The following is a 27,991-nucleotide window of genomic DNA, read 5'->3' on the forward strand; positions in this document are numbered from 1 at the left end:
CAAACGTGAACCTAAGTTAGTTAGTTCTATAAAGGTTAGTAGGGCGCGATGGGCCTGATCACGTTTAGATGCACAGCCACTGGGGTATAAACATTCCTCGAGTGTCGCACACCGCAGGCTAAGGAGATGATACAGGCGCGTATGAATAACGAAAGCTTATACTTTTGGTATAATATTCTACCTCTCTCATGTCAATGTTAAATGTAACTAGCACAACTAGCACAACTAGCAGAACTTGTGCTAGCACAACTAGCACAACTTATTTCCAGTATAAACGCGCATTACACTAAGAACTTGCGTACATGGTTTCTGTAGGAAGGAAAAATTCACGTGGGGTGAAGCTGAGTCCTCTCATAAAATTTATAAGACGACTGTGGACGATGCATGCTTTATTTTCATTACTACGAGTATCTCTTTCTAGCAGTTTCGAAACAACACGTGTAGCAAATATGGCTTGCATGCAGAATGAAATCTTTTAACGCATGTCATTAACAAAACCTAGTTTCTCATACTTTCAACATTTTGTTGTTGTATTATTTTTTTCTGTTTGAAGTAACATTTTTCAGAACTAGTCTCGAAAACGGCATTCCTCTAGAAGTTTTCGCACCAAGAATAACAGTATTATGTCTGCGCTGCGTAGAGTGGTAATTACAGCTTTAGCCGAGTGATTAAGTACCCCGACTCGCAAATGGCAGCAAAGCTACCCGCTCAGAGACAACCATCTAAAGAGCTAAGCCAGACAGAGCAGCTGTTGATGACATGTTACTACAGAAAGAATGCCTCGAGTCGTCGAAAAAAGCCCGGTAACTCGAGCTAAACCGAGAAGCACGCAATCTCGTCTAAAGGAGAAGGTACAAAAACAACTGACGGATTAAAAAGTACTGTCCAAAAGTGCAAGGGAAAAGCGACTGTGATAAATGCCGGGGTAAGAGAGACCCGAAGAAGGAGGCACGCACAAAAAAAAAGCATCAAAGAGGAAAAGATAGTGCAATCAAAAACAATAGCGCGGACACTTTCCTGCGCGCGTGCCGGCCGCCTCAACGCCGTGGCTGGTACAGCGGTAATCCCCAGACGTAATCCGGAGTCCCGTGTGGTCACGCAATCTGAAAGGATCACGGAAAGCGCAGCCGAACAAAACACTTGCGCCGCTGGCCTTTAATCGTCGTCTCTGCAGCGGTGCAGACGCCAACAGGCAGAGGAGATGAATGTTCCTATTTGACGGCGCTGTAATGAACAGGGACTGAGCCGAGTGGAATCTCGCTCTGTTCAGAACGCGCGATAGACCAAGTTATGGCCGTTTTGTTGCTGCTTTTCGAGAGAGGGCCTTCTTGACAGTGGGCCACACAGATCCCGCGAATGCGCCTCACCGGCTGCAATTAATCGTGGATTTGCTCTTTCCACGTGTCGGAAGGGTTACGTGAGAACACGAACGCGGAAACAGGAAAGGAAAGATCTCTGAACCGCTTGCTGAGCAACGCGTTGGTAGAACTGCAATAGCAAACCTTTCTTTTATTTTGGGGGGCGGGGGGGGGGGGGGGAGACCGCTAGGAAACCGTCATCAGACTTGAAACGCAAGGCTTAATGGCAGCGAGTGCGCGCCGTTGTGGGAATAGTAGCTCCGACGTAAGCGACTAAATGGAGTAAGGTATACTTCGGGCTATTGGGTAACCTGAAGCGTACACTGAAAGAAGGTGCCCATCAAGCGAGCCTTGAAACAATCATCGCGTTTTGTAGCCACAATTGTTTTTGCTATATTGGAAAAAAGAAATTACGAGTTCTTCCAGAAGCTTTGGGTATAGCAAACGGAGCTCTTAACAGAGGTTGCCCAACTGTCTGAGTCTTATATAGCACACTCACACTAACTCTTGACACTACACAGTACAACACATGCTTCCTTCACAATAATTTGACGTGCAGGAGATCATTTACTCGTTTCATGAAATTTTTAAATATCGCCTGTGGTAGATATCATAATTCTTGTCGTCGAGCTAGATTATTCGAAGAGGCCGACATCACTAGCGCGAGAAATCAAAGCATATATTCAACTAATTTAGAAAATTTACTAATTCACTTCGTAATTCATTATTTACAGCACATATTGCAATTTACGAATTTCCAACGGTCAGCTTGAAGGACGTATCCGCCGGAAATGAGTTTCCAGGAGGACATCAGTTTGTAGATATTGTTTCCCAAATTGTGGAACGAAATACATGGGCGTTACACTTACTTTTGTGCTTCAATGCCTGAAAGAACGTTTGTGTTAGAAACATAAGAGGAACAACGGTGAATTTTTACGGCAAGTTTGATGGCGCATATCTCCAAACTGGCGTCTCCCTGGAAATTAATTCTAAAATTCGGCTACAATTCGTAAATGACAATATGTGCCTTAAAGTAATTAATTAAAGATAATTAATGCATTTTTGCCAGTTTGTTGAATAGGTGTTTTCATTTCTCGTGCAAGTAAAATTCGCCTCGCTGAATAATCCAACTCAGGGACTAGAACTATGGTAACTGGAACAGTCTTTCTTCTTTAAATTCCATAGCAATTAAAATTGATCACCCTGTATATAAACACGCACGCTGTTAATATTGCCAGATGATGCCACTAAGTGTGACCTTGAGAGACGTTCGTACTGATGTTTCTTCAAGGAATTCCTGTTTGGAAATACTAGCCCTGAGAGCCTGTTGGTGTTATTATTATTATTATTTGTTTTGAACACATATACACATATACACAGGTATCAGGAAAGGGAAAGCGAGGAGCAGGCTGGCAACTGCCACCGGAAGTTGGTGTTAATCTGTGTATAGGAGGAAAAGCACCTGGCGGTCTATGCCGCGGATTATCGCGGTGATAGCCTGTAGCAAAAAGAACGTCAGGTGCTTTTCCTCCTAATCTGTGTATAGGAGGAAAAGCACCTGGCGTTCTTTTTGCTACAGGCTATCACAGCGATAATCCGCGGCATAGACCGCAGGTCTTGGTGCGAGAAATTGGTTAATACGATAAGAAAAGTTGGTGCACCTGCAACGACGGGTTACGGGCACATCTGCAGGGTTAAGGGAAAATAGACATCCGCCTCTGTGACTTTGAAAACTTGCAAGTCTATATCATGTGTTTGTGCGACGATTGTATGAGATTATAAAAACTCAAAAACAATAATTACCGCCTCTAACAGTCCAATATTCGCAGTTACAGTGGACATCGCAATTTATGCGATAACCACAAAATGTACTGTAACGCAATTTTGCAAATAGCTCTTTAATTATTGACTATAGACGGCGCAGTACCATTGCATAGTTCCATGTCAAACAGCATCCAAAGCAGGGAAGTCTGCTAGAAGTTCTATCGATCTGCTAATTTTCTATCCAATGATTTTTTGAAGTTGTGAATTCCTGGGTGCAACAGTGAACTCGAACTAAATCTTCTTAAGAGCTTTGCATCAGTCCTCGCAAAACACTAGGTCAGGCCGACGTTATTAGAGAACATTACGTGGTTATAGCGAGCGTGACACCACTGTATCGTTTCCCTGGTGCCCCATGTCATGCGAACCCTGAGCAACGAGAATGGGCGAAAATTTTTTGTGTCTGGCACAATGCCATTTTGATTAGATTATAGTGAATGTTCACTACCTTGTGCCCGAAGTTTTTCAGGCTACCAATGACAAACAGGATTTTGCGTGGTTCAGCTTGTTAATTTCAAAGAATACGCGGAAGGAAAAAAAAGATCATAAGTTTTGTAAAGGTTGCTTCACACACGGCCGAAACAGTATGGAGCTCTGCACACAATGATAAGCTCGATAGCTCCAGCTCGGCTTCTCCACTACAAAGCCTAGCCACCGGTGAGGAATGAAGCTCGAGTGGCTTCAACACTCGTTCTTTTTTCTCGTTGAATAAGTAGTTTAAGCCACTGCTACATCCCAAACAAGGCTCGCGGTCTCAGATACAACACTTCCAACCACTTCTTTATTATTAAGCGTTGGCCACAACCTTCAACTTTATTATTTTCTGGCGTTGTACGTGCATATGTTTGTGCGCCTGTTCATGCAATGTGCATGAATGACCATGCATGTGCTTGGCAATTTGGTTTTCCAGGTGCATCGCTTTCAGTCTCCTAGTGGCATCCGCGAAGCTGTGTCTGGTTGAAGTTCAGTGTGTTGCAGCGCTAAACAATAATTTATTTATCGGCACTGGTTATATGCATTGTAGATACGTAGAAATGTCACATACTTTAGCCAACGTTAGCCTTCATACACTATTTTGTAACCCCAACATTTTCATCTTGTAATCGTGTCGTAAGTTACTCGGTGTAACAACATGTTACTTAGAACTTAAAACTATTAACGCGATAGCATTAGGGCTCCTCGTCGTAAGAACTCCGGTGTCGGCATCGGACGTCGTTTCGCGAAAAATCATTACGGACCAGAAGCACGCAGTCCCTCCAATGCATGGTGCTGAGGCATGACTGAACTGATTGAATTCTTCAAAGTAAAATGCGTCAGAAAAGTTGTAAAGTACGACCTACACACAGTATACAGACATGATAGCATCGGATTGTAATTTGAATACGCCAGAAAACATAATTCTGTTACGCGGGAACTAAAACACAAACCCCTTTTCCAGCGCTTCTACCATTCATAGAGGGGCGCGACCCGCTCGGTTCCTTGCAACAACACCATCCAGATTGTGCCCGCCTCCACGCATCCGCAAGAAAGCTGTGGTTGCCGGGAAGCGCGACAAGCAGTCAGAGATCTTTGATTGCTATCGCGTTCCACTCTTAAAAGCGAAGCTTAAGCGTTCTTCAAATGTGGGTAATATATATTGCTTCCTTTCAAAGCGTCTCTGGTTAGCCAAAACTGTACAAATAAGGTTATCGGTATTCATTTGAATGGGTGCTTTTCTTCACACCCCAATTGCAAGTTGATCAAAATAAATTTTCAGGCAGACTTTGTGTCTAATTATTTGAGAATATGTTAGCTTCTTTTAAGAAAGCGTTGAAAAGCAACACGCTCTTAAATGAGTCAGGAGATACAGCGTTAGCTCCAGACCTACTTGTTGAAGGCTCAGTTTGCAGTTCACCGTGCTTTGTATTTTGTTAGGTCATGATATATATGTAATCAACGTGACAAAATTCGGCCAGTTATCAAGACGCTTGTACCGCGTTTGTTCAGCAGTTTATCACCTCTTCTCTATATAAACAGTTACTTGGCACATTTCATTGATAAACTTAAAATAAAATAAACGAGAACTTCATTTACACTAGCGTCAATCAGTACCTCCCTTTCACTCTGGATTCATGTAAATACGAATGGCCAAAAACCCATCATCCAAAGACGAGCACTAATACACATAATAGGTAGGGCATCCGAAAGTGCCGCATTCTTTTGCCAATTTGGAGGCGTTCCAACAAACGGACAGACGATGCGCAAGACGTCCGACGCTACGCGCGAACAAGATAGGCAGAAACACGGGTAAAAAGCACAAAGGGTGTAACCAGATAACGCGATCCACGAGGGAAGCTCCTGATTTCAGCCTAGTGGAAAACGTCGCCAAGAGAGGAACGGGGGGACAGAGAGGAGATCGGCTCTCGGGCAACCATTTTACCCCTAGACCCATTACCGCAAATCGAAGACGGTCGAAGACAAAAGAGCAAGGACGGAAGGCCTAGCGGAGGAGCAGTAAAAGGAGACAGAGACCCGACCCGCTTAGGCAAAAGGCACCAGATAGAAAAAAGAAAGAACGACGCACGAAAGGGCAGGGCTTATCCAGAACGACCAGGCCTAGGAGGAGAAGAAGAAAGAGCGACAGGATCTCGCATTGAGACGTTTTGCCCGGCCCGATGGGGTAAGCGCGGGGCTCGCCGTGAAGCCCGACGATAAGGGGCGGCGGGTATAGAGCCTCAGCCGGTGACGACGACGACGAGCGGGTGCCAGCCAAGCCGAACGCGCGACCGTGGCGCGGGGCTTGGAAACGCGAGGAATGCGAATGGGTGCCGTGCGAAGCCAACCGTGTGGCTAACGGCTCCCGGCCGTCGTGGCGCGCTGCCACGCGCTGACGCGACCCGGTGAGAGGAGAGGGAACGGAGGTTCTTCCTCGGACGAGGGCCAACGAGACCCCGGGACGCGTTACTACTTCACCTCCCGAACTCCTCCCGTTCGCCCCCTCTCCCGGGCGTCCCGTGTTGTCATTGCCGAGGGGATGCCTACGCTGTCCATCACAGTATAGTTGTTTCCTACGGCTGTTGCACCCGAGGCGAGTCGGTTCTTTGGTCGGCGACAACCGTGAAGTAGGCAACGCCTTCCCTCCTCTCTATGGTGAGGGAGTGAGACGCGGTAGTCTACGCGGGCGTAAGATAAACAAAAGAAAGATGAAGAAGAAGAAGAAGGAGCGAGTCGGCTGGAGGTCGACATTCCGAGCGCCGAGCGCGCACCCCGGACAGGCACCATTTACCGGCACCGAGAAGGGGGGCCACGGGGTCGCAGCCCGGAGGCGCCCCCTTTCGAGTCCCTAAACGGCTGGTGCAGCGGACGGAAAGGGGGGCGGAAGGCGAGGCGGGTGGCGATCCATGTATATATATGGCGTTGCCGTGGCAACTACAATCAGGCCGTATCCCCATCCGCTCTCGCCAGATCGACACATTGATGTGCTTTCCCGGGGAAAGAAAATATGGCGGCCGTTGCGTTATTGTGCGTGTATACGAGTCTCGGCGCGGGGAACGGCGGCTGACGCTCCGCTGCGCGCAGCCTCAGAAAGGGCCTGGAACGATCGTGCGAGCGCGCTGAAAGGGAAAGACGCCAAACAGAACTTTATTTTTGTCGATTTTAAGCCGCATAGTAAAGATGTTTCTTTATTATTTTTAGTCTTTTCCCACAATGGAAACAGACTTTTCTTTCTCGAAATTCGCCACATGTTTACCCAAAATTGAAACATCTCACTGTCAATACCCAAAGTTCGCAATAGGCGTGCTCTGGATGATATCTTGCGCTAATATTACAGGGGGTGGAAGGACCCTGGAGAAATTTCCCCTGAGCGGCTAATTACTGTGCCTACGCCTAAGCGTTTTCTGGAGAGCATAGTAACATGTATAACAGCAATTCAAGGGCATGTTGGTCAAAACTACTGCAACAAAAATAAAAGGAAAGAAAGAAGAAAACAACAACTAAGTGTCTCAGAATAAGCTACGAGAGCACGCGTTCACTTCACGTTGTATGATACTGCTAAACCGTCACTATGTCAGCGAAGTTCAGCAAAGCTCATTACGAGGCTTCAGAAGATGATGGAATAGAATAACTGGCATACCAAGTAAATAAGTATAACGAAACCTCATATGAGCAACTCTGCTCAGTGAACTTGCTTGTGACGGTGCGAAACAATCCTCTTAGCTCACATACTTTGATGAAGCGCACGGAGGAGTAAACATGATAAGCAACATGTCACGCAAGAATAAGAACAAAATGCATAAAAAAGTTTCAGTGTCCACTTCTGCACTGTTCCCAACTATTTCTGTTTCTTCATCAGAAAGGGTGTAAGGGCAATGTAAGGGTGCCTACATCATTATCTCAATGTAGGCTAACTAACTAGTCCTTGCACTGCCCAACGTTCCTCTCTTACCTTTGCAGGTATTCTCTGTGCCTTTAGCGCTTATCGACTGCCCGTAGGGTAAGACCCCACTCATGGGAAGCAAGCACCGATAGTTGCGTATACTTTGCTCAGGGCGACAGCGCAACTGAGGCAACGGTAAGGAAAAGAGCATAATAGTTACATCCTTCCTTAAAATGAGCTATTGGCCTTTTCTTTTGGGGAGCGAGCAAATCTTTTTTTACTATGGCGCGTGAGTGAAAAGGCATGCACTGCAGATTCTGCAGGGCTTATGTAGGGCACTCACCCATAAATAATACAATAGAGAAGTAATTACAGCGACGCCCAGGAAGCTTGCGTTATTAACGCGGTAATGCAAAGTTGCGGGCATATATTTATGTCCTGCTAAGGTTCCTCAAGAAACAACTCACTGGATGCCAGCAGTGGCAGATGTATCACCCATTCTTGGCGATGCGCATTGGAAATATCAATGGTACACAAGGCCAGTACGAGAGAGCAATAGACAAAAAATATGAAAAAAAGGAGACAGTAAAATAACATTTCCGTCATGCGCATCGACTGCAAGAAAGGCGGCTGATATCATCGTATATATGCGCTGCGACTGTTTCATGACAGGAGTTTAAATAGCTGCAGGTGACAATGAATGGTAAATTGAAAGTGCGCCGCGTAATCGCGGACACAGGGGACCTCACTGAAAGTCGTAAGGGAAGAATGCACCTGACTGAATGGCAACACCAGCAGAATTTTATGAATTGGTTTTTTTTTGCAATTGGTGGAGAGGCATTAGTTTCGCTGCTCGCTGGCTGCGACTGCACATACTCCCGACTCGACGGCTTAGTTACGGAACTGCTCCTCTCTGTAGCGCGAGGAAAAACGCGCCGAAAAAAGGCGACCGAGGGAAGTCTTCTAAAGAGAAATCGCTGAAATAGAAAAGAGCTTTTGACACCATCACAAAAGCAGCAGCATTCCGAGCTTCTAGTTCCGTCACGGTTTCGGGTTCAGCATAGCATCGAGCCATCCATCATAGCCGACGTGAACGTAACGCGTTTCCGCCGACGGCTTGCCGGTCATCCGAAGGACGTGTACGAAGTGACAAAAGAACTCGGGGGTCAGCCGGAATGATATTGATTAAAAAAAAAGAACTTTGCACCCAAGCTGAAAAGGAGAGAGAAAAGCTCTGTAGGCAATATCACTTTCGCTTGAAAAGCCAAATAAAGAAAGAGAAAAGAGATATAAAGCACAATCTTTAGATCGAGAAGAGAGTCGCGAGATAGCGCTAGAATACAGTGACAAGAGATGTCAAAGTAGGAAGCATTTTTCCGACGCCAGGAAGGATATTCCTAAGTCGCCTCGCTTCTCCTAATGATGCGCAGTCTGCACGCAATGCAGTATAAAAAAAAAGACACAGACGATAGCAACGTACCACGTCTTCGAAGCGCGACCCAGACAGCGCCAAGAATCGCAACTTCGTTGCCAGAAAGCTGAGAAGCAAGTATTACTACTTTATTTTTTTCCCTTTAGCTCAAGCTGAAAAGGAAGCTCACTAAGATGCACGTGTTTTGGCTACTCTTTGCGTAAATGTCTTTTTTTTCTTTTTGCCACGAATGTATAAGACGACTGGAGCAGCACAGTCGTCTATAGCAACCACTCCGCCGCAGCCGGGCGGTATACATCGCCGTCGATATTCGGAGGCGTTCATTCGACGGTAATATACATTTCCGCGCGACGTCAGCTTGATCCTCTTTCGCAGCAAAATGGACAAGGAGAAAAGGACAGGGGGCGAGATGAGGGGGCGGGGTGTAGGGGCGAAGACCGATCCCAGTCACGGACGCTTGAAGACGCACGGCTCCCACGCTTCGTGTTTTACATGTGAAGGGTGTCTTGCTGCGCGATAAGCCACGCATTCACGCTGAAATTCCGCAGCTCCCAAGCGCCAGCAAAAGGGTTCCGATACAGGAACGCATAAACGTGAATGCGTTTGCGCGCGGCATACAAAGAAGAGATTTCTCGTGACGGCTTTGAGGGGGCCGCGCACTGAATATGAAAGCGTGCCCGGGCCGTTTCCATCGCGTTCCTTGTCTTTGCCCGCGATGATCGCGTCTTATTTGCTTATAACTGGCAAGAAGAGAAAAGCCTCTCGTACGTGAGCCCCTCGGCTTCGTCGAATTGCCCACGAAAGGTTCTTGTGACATTCCGAGTCTCGAAATGTTGTCGAGAGCACCCGGTACCACAGGACAACGTCAGAAAAAGCAAGTAGAAGCGATAAGTTCGGCCGTAATTCGCATTTCTGTCTAGGGTAGTATTGCCGTTTATGTCAATAGCGACACTCGTCTTTACTGCGTACAGTAGTTGCAAGCAAAGAAAAAAAAATTGGTTGGTTCAACTTACGTTATCAACCATATTATATGCAAATGTTCGCTCATGAGCAGGTGTGCGTTACCGTAAGCCCTAATCATTCTGTATCTGAGAACTCTTCATTAGCGCAGGCACGAGGGTTATGCCAACCTCAAATACGGTGCTACGCAGGGAGGGGGGTCGGGGGAGGAGGAAGGACAAGGAGTTTAATCAGACTGCGCCCAGCTGACTACCCTGCACTACATTTTTTTTTTTTATTCAGGATTTCAGAGATTGTGTTGCACTTCTTCAACATGGTGGATTTTGCCTACTTAAATATTTCGTTCACAGCCTGAAAAGACAGCAATCTTTTTCGGTCGAATTAAGAATAGCCTTATTACACTGTGTACATTAGCAGCGCTCTATTTTGGGCATTCATAGCCCATTGGGTGGTCCACGTTTTTGCCTTTACGTTGCTCGCGATGAGATTACACGTGAAGGAGTTTGCAAGCTGCTTCTATTTCTGACAGACACGGGCTCAATATACAGCCGTAGGCGGCTGAATAAAAATCACTGGCTAATGAAGCTCGCACTATACACTTGGTTACTTATTTTATAATCACTGATAGTTACACTTCAGAGCAACAGTTGAGGTCCCTGATGCAGGTTGCGTTGCTGGCTGATTAACAGCTTCGCTAGGAGAGCGCTGCACGGCACCAATGTATAATCAATCCAAGCTGGCAAATCGTGGTGCTTGTGTTTTGTGTTTAGCCAAGTAATTAGAAGCCGTTTCCCTCACGTTCGAACATCGGTTAGTTCATGCTCACCCTTTTATTGTTTCTCTGTCAGAGATTATCAGTGCAGTATTAGGTCTAACCCAAAACACCACAAGGCCCTTCGTTTCTCAACTAATCCTCCGTTCTATGCACGTTTACCATACGCTCTCCTTTCGTCGGGGATTTACGCCTCAGTTTTACGCCACATCACATGAGGGATTTTATTTCCCGTTTTTTATGCGTCTGCAGGTCAGACGGGCGTTGGCAGCTTCATGGAACTTGTAAGCTGTGCAGGTAAGTGACTTCAGCAAATTTTAACTGCTGCACATTGCTGACCAACGCATAATTTATTAAGGTATGTGTCATGCATTCGATGGAGCAGTTGACCCATCACTTCGTCAACGCTGCAACCTATAAAAAGATGTGGCCTTACCTTGCACGCCACGCACACTGACTTTCAATTACTGCGTAATTATTCAGCCACAATAGAGGCGTGCGTACATTTTTGCTTACGCCGTTTTTAGCTGACCGGAGCGTAGAATCAGTTTCCGCACTTTCGGTGCAATGACATTGCCTTGAAAGCACGTCGCGGAGTCGACGTTTTCGAGAATTTCTTAAAATAATATATGTTCTTCATTCGTGCTGTCTTTGTAGGCATTTGAGCCGGGACATACAAGAAGAAGAAAAGAAGGCGCAAAATTGCTTTGCACATATGAGAATTGTGTTATCGCTTTTGCGGACTCCCGCCGAAGTAGCATAAGGATTCCTTGTACTTTTGCAATGGACACAGTCATCCCTAACTACTTTTCAATCCAAAAGCTGGCGCTGCTGAAAACTGAACGCTGAAATAAGTTGGCCAAAACAATATCCTCTTTTGGCCGAAGAATCTGAACGTGAGAATTCAGTTGGGCTAGAGCATTATGAACCAATTTTTCACGGACGCCATTTTCCAAGTTCATTCATTGTCCCGTGGTTACGTGAACATCAGCTAAATCATCATACATCAAGATGAATGCCGCATTACCGCTTGGTAATAATAATAAAGATGATGAAGACGTTTATTTTCCATCAAATTGATTTGATGATGCTGTGGGTAAAAGGTGCTCTTCGTAGAAGAAATAACCTAGACAGCGACAACTAAGGCAGTGGAAGCCAATGAGACGTAGGCAATAGAAATCCTTCTCGTGCAAAGATCTGCAGCTCGCTCACATAGCCAAGAAACAGACAGGAAGTTTAGCCAGTGTAAAACCAGCTCTGATCTGCACTGCCAATCATTCCAGTGAGGCATAGAGCCCGACATAAGTGAGAGTGCCTCAAAAATAGCCTATCCAAGATAATCACCCTGAATTGTTCTTAAATACTGTAAACTTGTCCCTTGAAGGGCGCGCACAGCTTTAGGTGGCATCCTACAGGTCTGAGCTATTACGAAAGGTAACAGCTTTCCTGGTAGTTGGTCATCACTGTAAATGGAAACGCACTCCACATTTTTCAAGAAATATCTCACCCTCAGTTTGGCTTCACACCCTGTAACGATAATGTGGCTCAGTGGGCATTTTCGATTATCCGTCCCTCACGTACAGAGCGGTACTTTCGGGCAACGAGCGTTGCTTATGCAGCGTCTCGGGCGGTTCTGGGCAGTCCGGGACAACAAATCTAAGCTCCCTAGTGCCACATGGTGCCTGAAAGGGCTATGTGTCGCATGGTAGAAAGCAATGTGGCACTCCTACACATTTATTACTAAATTGTGGCTGTGAGGCGACATTTCCGCAAGGATTTCAAAGCGCTAGCTTTCACGCTGTTCCAGAATTCGCGCTGTTCTATCTAATCCGAAAGGAACGAAGTGTCCTTCAACGGCAGGATTATGACCGACTTCCCAGTGACTGCGTCCGGAAACTCTTCCTTAAATGAAAAAAAACTAAGTTCTCGCATTCTGCGGAGTGCAGTACGCAAGCGTAAATGGCAGGCGGTGTCAATGAATGTCGGTTAACGACGAGGTGTGGGTCCCGAGCTTAGCAGCCAGTATAGGTGATGATTACACTTTGCCGTAGGCAGGCGTTTTCACGCGTAAAGGATCTGTCTGACGATTGCTTGCACATACGAACCAATGGTTCCAACAAACAAATGTTCACAAATAATGGTATTGGATTCTGGCAAAACTACAGGTCCTTCGCATGATCGAGACTATCAACTTAATATACAGGGTGTCCCAACTATCATCCACTAAAAATTAAGAATGGTAACATTTTTAATGGGGTAGCTAGATAGCCGTAAAAAATAAATCTCGTCTGTTAATTCCAGGAATGCTATTCGCATCAAAATAAACGGAGGACCATACAACTAAACATTACATTACAAGCATTACATCTTATGTTCCATCTTTGAGGTTAAACAACATGTGGCCCAACCTGGCCTAATTTCTTCCGCAAAAGCGTGCCGGTGTTTGCTTTGAACAAGACAGGTATATTGTACGTAGCACGTGTCTTTCCTTAACGACAACCAACTTAGATAATTGATCGGTAGGGTACGCAGCATCGTATAGCTAGCATGACAAAATGACAAATATGCAAGTTCCGGCAGCAGAGCACTTTCCGAGTGCAGCAAGATGTGCGAGCACAAAGATTTTCAGCGCTTAGCGGTGCCGCAGATCTGCGAAGGCCCGCATAGAGCAAGGCGACCACGACGACGATTCTGGTGCGGCGACTTCGCGCGACAGCGATCGTATTAGCGTCGGCATCTTTAGTGCAGTGTGCCGACGCCAACAGTCTGCAAACGGTCCGCCCACGGCGGCAGGGGAGAAGTAGGTGATAGTAGACGCGTTAAATACAATAGCGCGAACTCCGAATAATTTTGTCCTCCTGTTCCGCTAGCGCCACCACAGTGGAAGAACTTTGATGGAAAGCTTGATATCAGAGCTTTCAGAAACCTTTAACTCTAACACGTCCCTGTTTGACAGACTACACACGACATGCGGTTATGAGTGCTCTTCTGTCTTGTGTATGCATTTTGACAAGAATCTAACAATTTTGCTGAAGCGGCTCTTTGTTGTTGTTGTTGTTGTTGTTGTTGTTGTTGTTGTCGTCGTCGTCGTCATTGTTGTTGTTGTTGTTGTTGTTGTTGTTGTTGTTGTTGTTGTTGTTGTTGTTGTTGTTGTTGTTGTTGTTGTTGTTGTTGTTGTTGTTGTTGTTGTTGTTGTTGTTGTTGTTGTTGTTGTTGTTGTTGTTGTTGCGGCAGGGGAGAAGTCTGCAGACGGTCGGATAATTTTGTTGGCACACTGCAACGACACGGCGGCCCTATCCTTGCGCCTACGCGGCCGTCGGGAAACATCGAGGCTAATTTCTACAAGTGCTGCTCATTTTTTTTATTGGCTTTACCCGCTCTCGAAAAGGCACTCCGCACATTCGCTTCAAGAAACACTATAGGGCTACATTTATTTCAAGTTTGAATAACGATTTACCAGAGCTGCGCGTTTGTTTACATCGGCACGTACGCCCACTGTTTGTCATTCGCTTCTAATACGATGTCAACTTTGCCGCTAGCGCTGGCATCACATTGTGACGGAGTGTTGCGAAAAAATATTTATCTACATGAGTAAGTAGATTCGTAGATATTAAGGTTAGGTATGCAAATGAGGATTGATGGCTTGGATGAACTTAATAAAATGAAAGACAACAAGGAGGCGGCTGAATTCGAAAGCGCCTTTCGTGCAAAACTCCAGGAAGGGAACGCACGAGCTGGCAGATTTTCTTCTGATTCATCTGGAGCATCATTTTTTTTTTTTTTGACGGCGATGTTGCATTGGAATTGTTACCCTGTTCGCTTGCCTTAGACCGCTGTATATGTTGGTTCATTAAGGTGCTCCATTAAAATTTACATTTCCTTCACCTTCCTTCCGCTGCATCTTTTCACAACAATAGGGAAGCAAAATCGGATACATAAAGAGGTGTTGGCGTTTCATTCTTCAATGGGTAAAGAAGCAAAATTTAGCAAAGGGTGGAACTTTGCATAGACATTCCAGTTCGCGAAACCTAACCGAGATCGCTGGCTGGATCATTACAAAGAAAATTCGATTATTGGCTTTCCATTACGAATAAAGAAAAGATGGCAGGCGGCTCGGAAACTAATCGATTTATGGCCAAACGTCGTCAGCCAGCGGGCTAGTAAAACTGTAGCCGTGTTTGCGCCCGAAGATAACCAACGTTTGCCCTTGCTTCCTTTTTTTTTTCTTTTCAGTATTACGGCTCTTCTGATTCTTTGCGTACAACAGATTTATTGAAGTATCCATTGCCTCTGCTAAACCTGTCCCTGTGGGAACTGCTTCGCACATGGCTCCATTGATCTTCATTTGAATAGGGTGAATAAAACTCGGAGCCATTTCTTCTCACCGAATTTGATTTCGGTCCAAAATGGAATACCCTAAGTTGGAAACCATTTTTCAGGAGCCTTCTACTTTTTTGTACTCCGAAGCTGCAAAAATAGCTGCAGTTCTTCTATTTCACCGAGGGACTGCGTTTAAGTAAAATAACAATGGGGCGAATTAGTCAGTTCTATTCGAGGTCTTGAAGGAGAAAACGATACTTCACATTTTGGAAACGGAGCTTGCTAGGAATATATATATATATATAAATATATATATATATATATATATATATATGTATATATATATATATTACATAGTACGGCGCTTTGTCTTAGGTAGTGTGTGAGAGTTTAGGATCACTGTTCCGTTCGAATCCAGCGACTGTTGCTAAATTTGTGCAACCAGCGGTTTATGACGCCTATTGACCAGTTTCACGTTTATGAAGGCTGTGCTGAAAAAAAGAGAGAAACAAGCGTACCTCTCATATGTTTGTTATCTGACTTGCTTACGTGTTTAGCCTATTCGGGATACTTGAATTCGGGGGTTTTACGTGCCAACATGATAATTTGATTATGAGACACACCATAGTGGGGAATTCCTGATTAATGTTGACAACCGGAGAATACTTACCGTGCCCCGAACGCATGGGACACGGGCCTTTCTGCATTTCGCCCCCATCGAAATGCAGCCGCCACCACCGGGATTTGATACCGCGACCTCGTGCTTAGCAGCGCTACACCGTAGGCTTAGCTAAGCCGCCGCAGGAATGGCGAATTGGGAATACGCTCTACGATAAGATGGAAATATTGCTATCGAATTTCGTGAGCGTAGGCACTTTAGGCAAGACTCTGTCGGCGTGCCTCCCGCTAAACGTGTGAGCAGGTGGCCAATATTTACGTACTGTCCCTCTATTTTCGGCAGCTACGCATTTGCTGAGTTGTCATTGGGAAAACAAGTGAACTTTATTAAAGCAGAAAGATAAGTATGTTGTAGCTCGTTTTACAGCAAGGTTAAGTTAGAAGTGTATCCGAAAGAAGTTGAAATACCACGGATGCGAACATTTGTATTTGTCATGTAGCCCATAAGTCCTTTGTGAGAGATGTACGGGGAGACATTTATTTAGGAAATGGCCGTGAGCGCGGCCCCAGGTTTGTGATTAATTTCTCCGTGGCAACTCAAGAGAGAGACAGAAAGAGAGAGAGAGAGGGAAGCCGGAGGGGGTGGGTCGTTTTACGTAAGCCTTGAGAGGTTTGCCTGGCGGCATGTAAATAGCATGCTACACCGGACGGCTAAAATGACCAAAAAAAAATGACGTCCCACATAATCAACATAGACAAGACACACCTGAACCCTCAACAAGCTAAGTATCGCATTTGAGGCGAGAGTTCTTAAGGAAGGTTAGAAGTTCCTTCGTTACATGAAATGCATTCATATGTTCGCTTAGCATACACTAACGTATGTATACTCTCAGAAGTGTAGAAAATAAATCGGCCCAAGAGCACCTGCTAATGCGTAAAAGCTGCAAAGAATGCGACGAAAGGTGGTGCTCTTATTTGTCTTTTTTTTTCTTAGGATCACGTTAGACACAAGTTTAAGACAATGTTAACGCGCCAAAACACTTATGGCTTGCCGTTTCTCATTGACCTTTCAATTCAATTCAATTCAATTCAATTCAGTTTATCTTTCATCGATAATAATTTGTACAAAGGAACTTTCCTGTACAAGGAAAAATTATTTGTGATTTCCTGTTTTTCAGCCTCCTCAGCTATCACAAAAGTACTTGCAAGGCATCTGTAAAAGGGAACTGCCATGATCACTCCCCATAATACCTAATTTAGTAACATGCAGTGCACAATACACTGGGAGAAGGGAGCGAAAGGTTTTGTTCTTGTTGTGCCATTTAAATTCTTCCCATAATAATTCTTTGCTTTATTTACTGTGGTATGGTAGACATACGCTCGAATATATGTATAGGTCAAGCCAAAGTATTCACTCAGTTTCCTTGTCTTATAAGGACTGATAATCAATGCTCCCTGTTATTCAACATTTTCGTATTTTTGGCCGTACAAGACTTGTACTATGTAGACAGGCGCGTTTACTGGCTCGGCAGATTTGTTAGCTTTTTCCGCAGAAGGAGGAACTGCCGCAGTTCATGTTTCCCCTGACTCTGACCAACCATGTCCGGTCGGTGACATCTTACCGCAGCCGCCTGGTGACGCGAGTAAGATTATACTATTGTCCAACGCGGACACGCAAAAATAAAAAAACAAAACGACATTCGTGCAAACGTATCTCCCTTCGGCCTTTTGCATTGCGAATCCTCGCGCCTGTGTTATCGCATAAAAATTATTGCGGCTTTCTGAAGGGTGCTGTTTCTAGACGGGAAGCTTCCTTTTCTCTTTTTTTTTCTCTTGTGGCGGTTGTACACGCGGGAAGGCTATTTTAAAATGTTACTTTTCCTGCGCGTTCTGTCACGTGATAATTTTCTTTAAAAGCTGTTTCATATGGGGTTTTTTTTCTTTGTTTTCTTTCGTCTAACTTTGCCTACGCTAGCGATTACCATTTTCGTCGCAGTGTCTCGCCCAGCTCTCACCGAGTGCTCTAACCACAGGATCTTGTTTGGGCAGCGAATCCGCAAACTCGCCCGCGCCTGTCGCCGAAACGGCTCTCCCCATTTCTGTCTATCAAGGGCAGTGTGGCTCCTCCGTGTTTGCGCTCACTCTCGGTCTGTGTGCTCGCTGGTTCATCGCGCGAGGCGGACGACGGAGGGGGGGTGGTTCTCGATTGGGCCTCCGCGCTCGAAGGCGACGTCGGCGCGCAATCTGGGCTCCTCTATTAGCAGCGGCCCGTCGTCGTTTGCTGGCGCTCTTCGAGTGAGGCATAAGGACAGCGGGCGAGTGGCATCTGCGTCCTGTTAATCAGCGCCGTTGGCGGTGCGCCGCATCGTTAGGCGGCCGGCCGGGATGCGCTTGAGAGTGAGAAAAAGGTAAGAGGCCTGGGTGACTCCGGCTGGGCCACCTTCCCTTCGCGCGTCGCCTGTCTCCCGAGTTTCTTCTTCAGCTTCTCTCCCCCTTTTAAGCGGGTGTCGCGTCACATCCCCTTCGCCTTTTCCTTTCTTTCGCTCCCTATTTCTCGCTCCGGCTAGGCTTTAGCGCATTCCTATATCGCGGACATTCGGAGAGTGCGAAAGGCTGACAACGATAGCGTACGTATATGCTTCGAGACGGCGCGCCTCGGCTGCCGCCGGGAACTCCACGTCCCGTCGGCGGCTCTCTCTCTCTCTCTCTCTCTCTCTCCCTCTCTCTATCTCTCTCTCTCTCTCTCGAAGTACCACTCCAGTTTGTCTGGCGAGACGGGATTCCGCCGGAGGGTGCAAATTATTACACCGAAGTACGGCGGAAGCTTATGATAGCGGCGCGGCCGCGCCGCTGCCTTGCGAAGAGAGGCGGCACGGCTTTCGAGCGCCTTGAAGTGTGATGATAGGGACGAGATGTGACGAGAAAGAAAAGGAAGAATGGGAAAGAGCGGAGCGGGGAGTGCGACAATAAAGCGTGAACTGATTATGTGAGTCTGAGTAGCACTTTCGTTTACTCCGGAATATTTGGGTAGAGGGGCGGTTGGATGGTCGCTGCATGCTCGTTGGGTATAACGCTGTAATCGTGTTCGCGCCGCAAATGTGCAGCGCAGTCAGGAGTGGTTTGGAAGCGATCGCTTTTGTTTTTGGAAAAATGAGATGAAGGGTTTTCCGGAATATAAACCACGAGGGCTGCGCGGCAAATATTCGATGCGGTTCAGTCTAGCGAGAACGGTTACTTGTGAGCGAGTGAGTGAGACAAAGTGATGTTGCGCGTGCTATATTTTTGTGCATTTTTTAGCTCCACGGTTTTTCCTTGCGTGTCGTTGAGCCTACGCATTCTGGCTGCGCAGCGTTGTGCTAGAACCTGTACTGCCCTATAAAATATAATGCAGATAAGAACTCGCCAGTTTCAGCTTCCCTATTTTTCAAGATGATGTCGTACCCAGTGGGTTTCTGCCCTAGAACACCGTTACATAAACGTTGTTGCCTCTAAGAACGCGACTACAGTATCTGCCCTTCATGGTATCCATCCTGAAGCAGTTTATGAATTCAAACAACATCCGTAAGTAAGACCTGAGAAATGCGGTGTTGTCGGATCAGCGAACAAAAGTGGCCATCAATATACATATATATATATATATATATATATATATATATATATATATATATATATATATACGCAGGTTAACAACTAAAGATATTGCTAAACAAGAATCACAATCACCAACACAATTTTCGCGCCCTTAATTGACCTGCACTCAAACTCCATTATTCGATAGGACAACAGGCCTAAGCAGCGAAATGCAGCAACCTTTAAAGGGAAACCGGAGACCTATATATTTTCCCTGCCATGAGTTAGCATCTGCATATTTCCGGTTTTGGTGCTCGCAACAAATTCATGACGTTTATAAATAGGCGTACTTCCTATTTCTCTGTGGCAGTGAACAAAATGCACCGGCTGTGCTTGATTTTTTCTTCCTCTGTGTTGAACTCGAGTGTTGGCTGGCAATCGCCACAAAGTTACTTTTCAATGCATTTGTTCGCCCTCCATACTACGAACACCATTAACAACTTCAACAGCATGAACGCTACTTCTACAATACTTTCGTGACTGCACGGGTACGTTTTTGAGTACGTCAGTAATAAGGGACAACTAGTTGCTTTCTCCCAGAGTGGTCGCTAGCATTCCATTATCTCGCCTATAATCCCGCAGCGCCGGTAGATAGCTTTGTTTTGCATCCCTTTCACTCCGATAGCAAGCATATGGAAACTCCAAACGAATTTTCGACGTCGCCGTAAGGCACTGCATGTATCGGATGTTTCAGCGAACACTTCCAAACAATTTTTTTAAGGTTGCCTGTAGCAGACAGAACAATCCTACTTCATGAGCTGGTCTACTCGAAGAAGTGGACGTTACTTGCAATAAAAATTGGAATGCATAATCGACTAATTAACAAAAATACACTAATTAGTTCCAACTAGTTTCCTTATGGCCCATATTGCAATTTACAATTTCTAGCCGCGGAGTTCGCAAGGGGGGTGATTCACTTGGAACGAATTCACAGGTTGACACCAATTACGATATATTATTTACTGAACTCTGCGGAGAAATGTCTTGGCGTTCCAGTGAATTTCATAACAAAACGTCGTTTTATGCACTGCAGCACAAAAGTAATTGGAATGCAATTGCATTTTTCAGCAAATTTCGAGAATTATTATCTCGAAACAGGTGTCATCCTGAGAATTCGTTCAAGTGAATCCATTCCCCTTGCAACCTCCGCGGCTAGAATTTACAAATTGCATAATGGGCCATAAAGCAGTTAAAAGTTAAACAGCTAATTCTTATTAATTCGTCGAATATGCATTTAAATTTTTTGTGCGAGTAATGCCCGCCTATTTGAGTAGACCAGCTCACAAGAGGGTTTAAGGACTAGTCAAGTTACTCTTTTGCAACTTTTGACTTGTATTCTCCATAAACTTGAATATTTAGGGAAATAAATTCATTCATTCATTCATTCATTCATTCATTCATTCATTCATTCATTCATTCATTCATCCATGAATTAGAATTGTGCTATCGGCCACATACAGCTTTTAAAAATTTGCGAAAGTGTTCGGTGAGATGCTCTGTTTTTAGGTATCTGTATGTTATACGTTTATAGATGTCGTATATGCTAGTTATGTTGCTACGCTCTTCAGTCAATAAGGTTTCTCATACCAGGTTTTACGTTCTTGATTAAATTGTTCCTCAGAATGTTGATAATGGCAGCCCACCAGCAAATGTCGTGATTCACAGCGCAAGCCCTTTATCTAAAATTTTTTCAGACAATTAACGTTAAAAGAAAAAAAAAGAACCTGGAAGTGATGTAATTTTACTGGCGCTGCTCTTTACGGGCAGCGTAGTAGCGCCTGCCCCATACCATTACATGCCTTACGCAGTGATTTAAAACACTTAAAGATGCCAGAAATTTTGGTGCACCCGCGTATGTCACGTCCGCGTTAGTCCTACTCGAGGATAGTTTAGGGACGCGGTGCGAGAAATATCGCGGTCAGTACTTCGCCCTACCGGAGTAACTGTGATTTTTTTTTTTCACGTAGAGCTGACGCTGCTATTCGCTAGCAGCTTCACTTCGTCGTGGTAGTTTCAGTGCTGAGCAGGGAAGCTGACTTTTTAACCACCATGTCATATTATGCAGACTGCAACGCTACCAAAGGTAAATATAATTGCGGCTTGCTCATTTTCTTGCAAAGAATGGTGGAGGAGGAGGAGGAGGAATAAACTTTATTTGTGCACAGCAGATTTGAGACCTAGGCCTCTACCTAAATGACGGCCTCGAGCCCTTGGGCCCTGGCGGCATCTTCGGCCTGCTGGATTGCCTTGCGTGGGTCCTCCGGTGCACAGCTGAGCAATGCGGTCTCCCACTGCTCTCTGGTTTTAATTATTTTATTCTGTATGGGTGTACGAGGACAAGCCCATACCATGTGTTGTAGGTCCGCCCTTTCTTCACAGAATCTACATCTATCCGTGTAAAGGTCCGGGTAGTAGCGGTGGTAGGCCACCGGGTTCGGATATGTATCTGTTTGTAAGAGGCGCCATGCCGTCGCTTGCCGTCTATTTAACGAGGAGTGTGCCGGGGGGAAATGGGCCCTTCCCAATTTATAGTGTTTGGTGATCTCGTTAAAGCTGGTCATCCGGTCTCTCTCCGTTCCCAGTATTTGTTGCGTGTCACCTGCTCGGCCTGTCAGTTCTCGAGCCAGGTTGTGCGCTATTTCGTTCCCGGGAAGGGAGGAGTGTGCGGGTGCCCATATAATGTGAATGTCGCCATCTTCACGAAAGTTGTTTAAAATTCTGAGTGCTTCCGGCGAGATTCTTCCTTTTGCATAGTTCTTGACTGCTGTCTTGCAGTCGCTTACTACGGTGTTGCCTTCCGTGGAGGCTATTGCCAGTGCTAAGGCAGCTTCCTCCGCCACCTCTGCCTTCCATGTTTTCACCGTCCCACTAACTCTGCAGTCACCCTCTAGACTCGTAGCAACTATCGACATACTCTGTCCATTTGCGTACTCCGCCGCGTCCACATAGACCACGTCCCTGGCATCACGGAATCTTTTGTGGAGAGCTCTCGCTCGTGCGTTTCTTCGATCTTGGTGAAACTCCGGGTGCATGTTTCTGGGGAGTGGGGGTATTGATGGATGTTCCCTTATTTTCCTTGGGATGTCTCTCCGCACTCCGTGCTGTGCTTCGTAGGTTGTTCCGATGTCATCTAAGATGTGTCTCCCCGTCAAACTCTGCGTAAGCCTTTCATACTGCGCTGGTGGTTAATAATTTTTTTTAATATTTGGGGTTTTACGTGCCAAAACCACTTTCTGATTATGAGGCACGCCGTAGTAGAGGACTCCGGAAATTTTGACCACCTGGGGTTCCTTAACGTGCACCTAAATCTAAGCACACGGGTGTTCTAGCATTTCGCCCCCATCGAAATGCGGCCGCCGTGGCAAGAATGGTGGTTGCCTTCGGGTTCGAAGCATCAGCTTGAATTGTACATTTGGATGGTAAAAAAAAGTGATCAGCAATAAGAAGTGTTCGAGGGAGAACAAAAAAGAAGAGTAGCATAACGCTGTTACAGTGGAAATCACCATTTTTTCGTAAGCAGTATCTTTGCGATGATATCATCATCATCATCAGCAGCAGCAGCAGCAGCAGCAGCCTGGTTACGTCCACTGTAGAGCAAAGGCCTCTCCCATACTTCTCTGACTACCCCGGTCATGTACTAATTGTGGCCATGTTGTTCCTGCAAACCTCCTAATCTCATCCGCTTTCCTTCCCTTGGAATCCAGTACGTAACCGCTAATGACCATCGGTTATCTTCCCTCCTCATTACATAAATGTCCTGCCCATGCCCGTTTCTTTTTCTTGATTTCAACTGAGATGTCATTAACTCGCGTTTGTTCCCTCACCCAATCTGCTCTTTTCTTATCCCTTAACATTACAGCCACCATTCTTCTTTCCATAGCTCGTTGCGTCGTCCTCAATTGAAGTAGAACCCTTCTCGTAAGCCTCCAGGTTTCTGCCCCGTCCCCGTGTGTTAGTACTGGTGAGACACAGCTCTTATACACTTTTCTCTTGAAGGATAATGGCAACCTTCTGTTCATGATCTGAGAATGCCTGCCAAACGCACTCCAGCCCATTCTTATTTTTCTTTTGCGATGTACACACCATTATATCGTCCGCCTGTTGTTGGGCTCTGATACACTAGCGCAGGCGACGCGGCTCTCAGTCTACATGAGGTGCAATACGCAGCAAAAATGACCAAGCGCGGAAGTTAGCGCGCACACCTCCTAGTGGCACATTACCGCAGTCACGTGGCCAGTTCAAATTCCAATGGTGGTGGTGCACGAAGTTTCGTTTTTCTTTTTTTTTTTGCGAGCGCTGGAGACGAGAGTGAGCATTCGCAGGCGGACTGACAACAACGTCGTTATCATAGCCGTAACGAAATGGGTGGACCGGCAGACGCAGCGCATTCAAGTTCAGGCGCGAAACTGTTGTCATGTAAAAAAAAAAAGAAAGAGCAATAATGGGTGACCAGCGTCATAACAACCACAACGAACAGTGATCAACCATTGGACAGTTTGCGGCATTATTTGAAATGCTAGTCATTTGAGCGCTGCTGAAAAATATCATGAATAAGTGCGTGCGCCGATTACCTCAGTCCATTTGAAGCTGCACCGATATTTGGAGTTTTTCCAGCACGATGCACGATAACAGAATGCGCGTGTTTTATCCGTTCTATTTTGCTTAGTTTGTCGCTGCATGCAGCGAGAGCGAAGCAACGGAGGCCCCTATGCCGTCGTCGCGCAGTAAGGGTGGTGGCGCCATCCGTTGCCGGGGAGCGTCTCCATCCCATCGCATTCTCTGGTGTTCAGTCTGCGAGCTCCACTTTTATTCTTCTTCATGGTCTTTAAAAGATGTTTATACGCATGTGTGTTGATGTGGATCAGTGAAAAAATAACAAGCTGGTTAGTGTTCATACAAAACATCCTGGAGCCGCAAACAGTTTCACCCAGTACGCTTGCCTCTCTTTAACGTCGCTAGAAAACACACTCATCATGCGTTTTTTGACTCTAAGACTACAGTTTGACTTAATACGTGCAATTTGCCTATTTCTTTCCATTGAGTCGCGATCAACGGTGAAATAGGAAAAGTACTGCTGTGCCCACAACCCGAAATTGACCACGCAATGCGGGTGGTTTTGCAGCGTAATACGAATACTTTGAGGGAACTTGAACCAAATGTTCTCCCTGACAGAAACTAGCAGAGAAGAACTGCGCGAACTCGGCCCGTACATGTGTGAATAACTGCACGGGATATAAACAATTGTTGCTAAACGATATCGTCCGTAATTGGTATGGCCGTATAAAGTGTGGACCGGAAAACTAAGCATCTTAAGGACTGAATGACTGGCTGCTTTGCCAAATGGTGAAAAGAATATGATGTTCACTATAGCAACCTTTCTCATCTGAAGAGTTATCTTTGCTTGGGAATAATTACCAATATATATAACGCAATATTTTGCTTCGTATGAAAATATGAGATAGCATACCGATCAATATTGTGGGCTACAACTGCATTTGATTACCGTAACCAACCTTGATATCCCAAGTAATTTAATGATACCTCGTAGGTGAGGCGTGCTTGAACCAGTAAATTTCGTTTATATCGTACGTTTGCGGTGCGTGTTTGTGCCCCATAGATGCTACTTGCGCACTAAAACATCGCGTGATCCTTCAAAGAAAAGTTCTAGCTCACAAACAGTTCTGAAGTGTAGAGTTCCAACATATATATATATATATATATCTATATATATATATATATATATATATATATATATATATATATATATATATATATATATATATATATATATATATATATATATATATATATATATATATATATCAGTCTTCTAAAGGAGTGTTTGTAGTTCCTCTTCAAATCCTCTCACTCCAAGTTAATTTCACATATGTTTATGTCTTCACCACCAAATACCAGTGCGTACCGCTGCTATTAGCAAGTGATTCCTGATTTCGCAAATATTCTGCAGTCATACACAGCAAGAAAATTGTACGATAAAGCTTTGGTTTGCGATGCAAAATCATTGAAATTTCATATTTAGTGTTACAAATGTGCGTACATCACTGACCAAAACTTGAAAAGAAAGCATGACATGTTCCTAGAGATAGAAGGTTTTTAGTCGCTTTCCACCATAGTAAGTTTTTATTTCACAACTGTGAAATATTTCTCAGTAATATCGTTTTTTTTCTTTTTGCTCGGAAAGTGATGTACACCAAGCAAAACATTGTTATATTAGCACAAGGAAGAAACAAAGAAGCGAGGAACACGAAGAAGCGAGTAGCATGGATGACAACTGGTGCTGGGTGTGCGCTCTAAGGGTCTATTAGGCCTTGCTGCTCAAATGCTGTATTTAAACAAAAACAATGCACCGAAGGTTGTTACTCTGCAAAGTGCTCGTGACTACGTACTCAGTCGCTATTCGGTATCCAATGCTGCTATACAGAAGTTTTGTTTATGACAAATAAAGGCTTTGTGCAAGTTTCGCACTTTTCTTTGAGCAATTCGCCATCCACAACCGGCCATTGAGTCTTAATAAATGCCCTTGGCTTGCACAAGGAGAATGGTTAGAACTTCTACGTCACAAATGAGTGCGTGAACCAATTTTCTCAGATGTGATTAAGGCTGAAGCTTATTTTGTAAAAGAAGAGTACAAAACAAGCATAAAGAAACTACCTATTGCCTTCAAGCCACTATTATACATAAGAAAGTGCTACCTTTACTTCAGAACTAAACTTCGTCATGTATCTATCAGGCTTCGTATTTAGTGGCCGACTCACGTTCTTCACAGCGGCATCGTTTTTCTTTATTATAGCGTTCACTCCGCCTAAGCGACAGGCTATGCCAAATTAGTTTTACTCTAATGGCGCCACCTGTCCACAAGGCCAGCAGTTTTCGTATTTGTTGTTTTTCTGTTTTTACTTACGCTATAGACTGCTCATAAGCCTTATTTAAAAAAAAATAAATAGTTTGGTATCCACGGTTTCATGTTGTCTCCCGATACAATTCACTGTGAGACAAAATAAACCGTAATAAGCTATCGGCTCTGATGTTATTACTGACTAAATATTACCTATTATTTTTGGTCTTTATAAAGGCTATGTTTTCTTTTTCAAGTGCCGGGCATGCTGAAACATGCAATCAATTGCGGATAGTAATTTTGGAGAGGCAGCTGGGGCGTTGGTTGAACGCTGGTATAGTTAACTTCGCAAGTTTCTCCTTATAACAATTTTTATCATTTTTCTTGTTTTGAAAATTGTGGGTAATTTGCAAATATCACTAGAGTAAGTTGCTCGCAGAATGCAATTCCTTTACTCTGTCTTTTCTACGTTTTACACAGATGTAGTTGCAGAAAATGACAGAAGTCGCCTTGGTTCACTAAAAACATCACGTTACCATCGTACTTGCAATATTTACATCGAAACTTGAGGTGCCCCAAGAGGGGAGATAACTACAAATACCAGGCCTCAGAAACTCACCCTTTAACCTCTGGGAAGAAAAAGTGCCTCGAAAGTGGTGCTCAGAAGCGATCCCTCGGAAACTGTTGAAATTCCTCTTGGGCAAGTATTGCAGTCCAGTCTTTGCTTATCCTCCAAGAAATCACGAGAGGAAGCTCACGGTTAGGGTAAGTCACGATACCTTTCGGTCGGTTGTACCAAAAATGCGCACGACTGGCTTCGGAAACTTCACCCGAAGTTCACTGAACTCGATCGATGCATTTATCCCAAGTAGCACAGCCTTCGTTGCTGAGCCTCAAGTTGGAACGCTGGCGCGAAACAGGGAGGGCCTGGGAGCGAGCACACAGCAGCTCCAATTCCCCTGGACGACACCTTTTTGGGAAGTTGGGACAGATGAACAGGGACCAGAAAGTTTAGTTGTGCCAACACTCTTATGTTGATTGAAGTGCCTGGCGTCGGGAAAAGGAACGCGGGAAAGGTAATAGGGAAGAGGAGAACTCGAGCTAGAAAGAAGAGTCTAGCAGTGCGCCTTTCGCTGCGCGCTTCGCAAGACTGTCGAGTTGAACTCTGGGCGTCCGGGCACGGAATTCGCGGCCGCCGCTTCTCTCCTCTCAGCGCCGCTTCTCGACCCGCCACCACCGCCGCCGCCTCAACCGCCGCTCGTCGTCGCGCAGCATCCGGAGCGAAGCGCGGGTCTGGGCGCCGCGCGGCTCCGGCTGGTGCCACCAGCGACACCATCGGCCGCCGAGCGCCCCCCTACAACTTTCGCCGATGCCGATGCCGCCGAACGGCGGCTGCTGCTGCAGCCGGGGTCGACGGGGGGTGCGTTCCCCCCCCCCACCCCTCCCTCCTACGCTTCCCGCCGTCGTTTCATTTTTTTTCGGGCTTCTAGCAGGAGCCGAGGGTGAGGAGGGCGTCTTCTTTTCATTTCTCCCTGGCGCTTGCCTTTATTCCCCCTCCCCCGTTTTCCCTGTTCTTCATCCTAACCGATTCCCTTCGCTTTCTTCGCTGCTTTCCACCATTTCTTCCTTCGTATCCCCTTCAGATTCCCCACAGCCTCTCTTCAACCCATTCCTTCCCTAATTTCCCCCCAATGTCCCCTTTCATACCATAGCGTTCCCCGCAGCCCTTCCCCGGCATGTTGTCTCGTATAGCAGTTCCCTCTTCTCCATTTGGTCCTCCCGTTCTCTTCCCCTCCTGCTCGCCCCTTCACTTCGAATGGCCCGAGCCACCGGGCGTTCTTTCTGCTTGGTACACTTTAGTGCTCCC

The 27,991-nt window shown here is 45.6% G+C and overlaps 1 long non-coding RNA gene across 1 annotated transcript in view; it reads left to right on the top strand.

Moving 5' to 3' along the window:
- The window catches only part of LOC135901191 (uncharacterized), a 163,009-nt gene that overhangs the window by 9,253 nt on the left and 125,765 nt on the right, over positions 1-27,991 (top strand). The window contains exons 2-3 of the long non-coding RNA XR_010564036.2: positions 7,614-7,731; positions 10,953-10,997. This is a non-coding gene — a long non-coding RNA (uncharacterized lncRNA). The remainder of the gene's footprint in view (positions 1-7,613; positions 7,732-10,952; positions 10,998-27,991) is intronic.

This window comes from Dermacentor albipictus, chromosome 4 (assembly GCF_038994185.2).
Source record: "Dermacentor albipictus isolate Rhodes 1998 colony chromosome 4, USDA_Dalb.pri_finalv2, whole genome shotgun sequence".
NCBI classification, from domain to species: Eukaryota; Metazoa; Arthropoda; class Arachnida; order Ixodida; family Ixodidae; genus Dermacentor; species Dermacentor albipictus.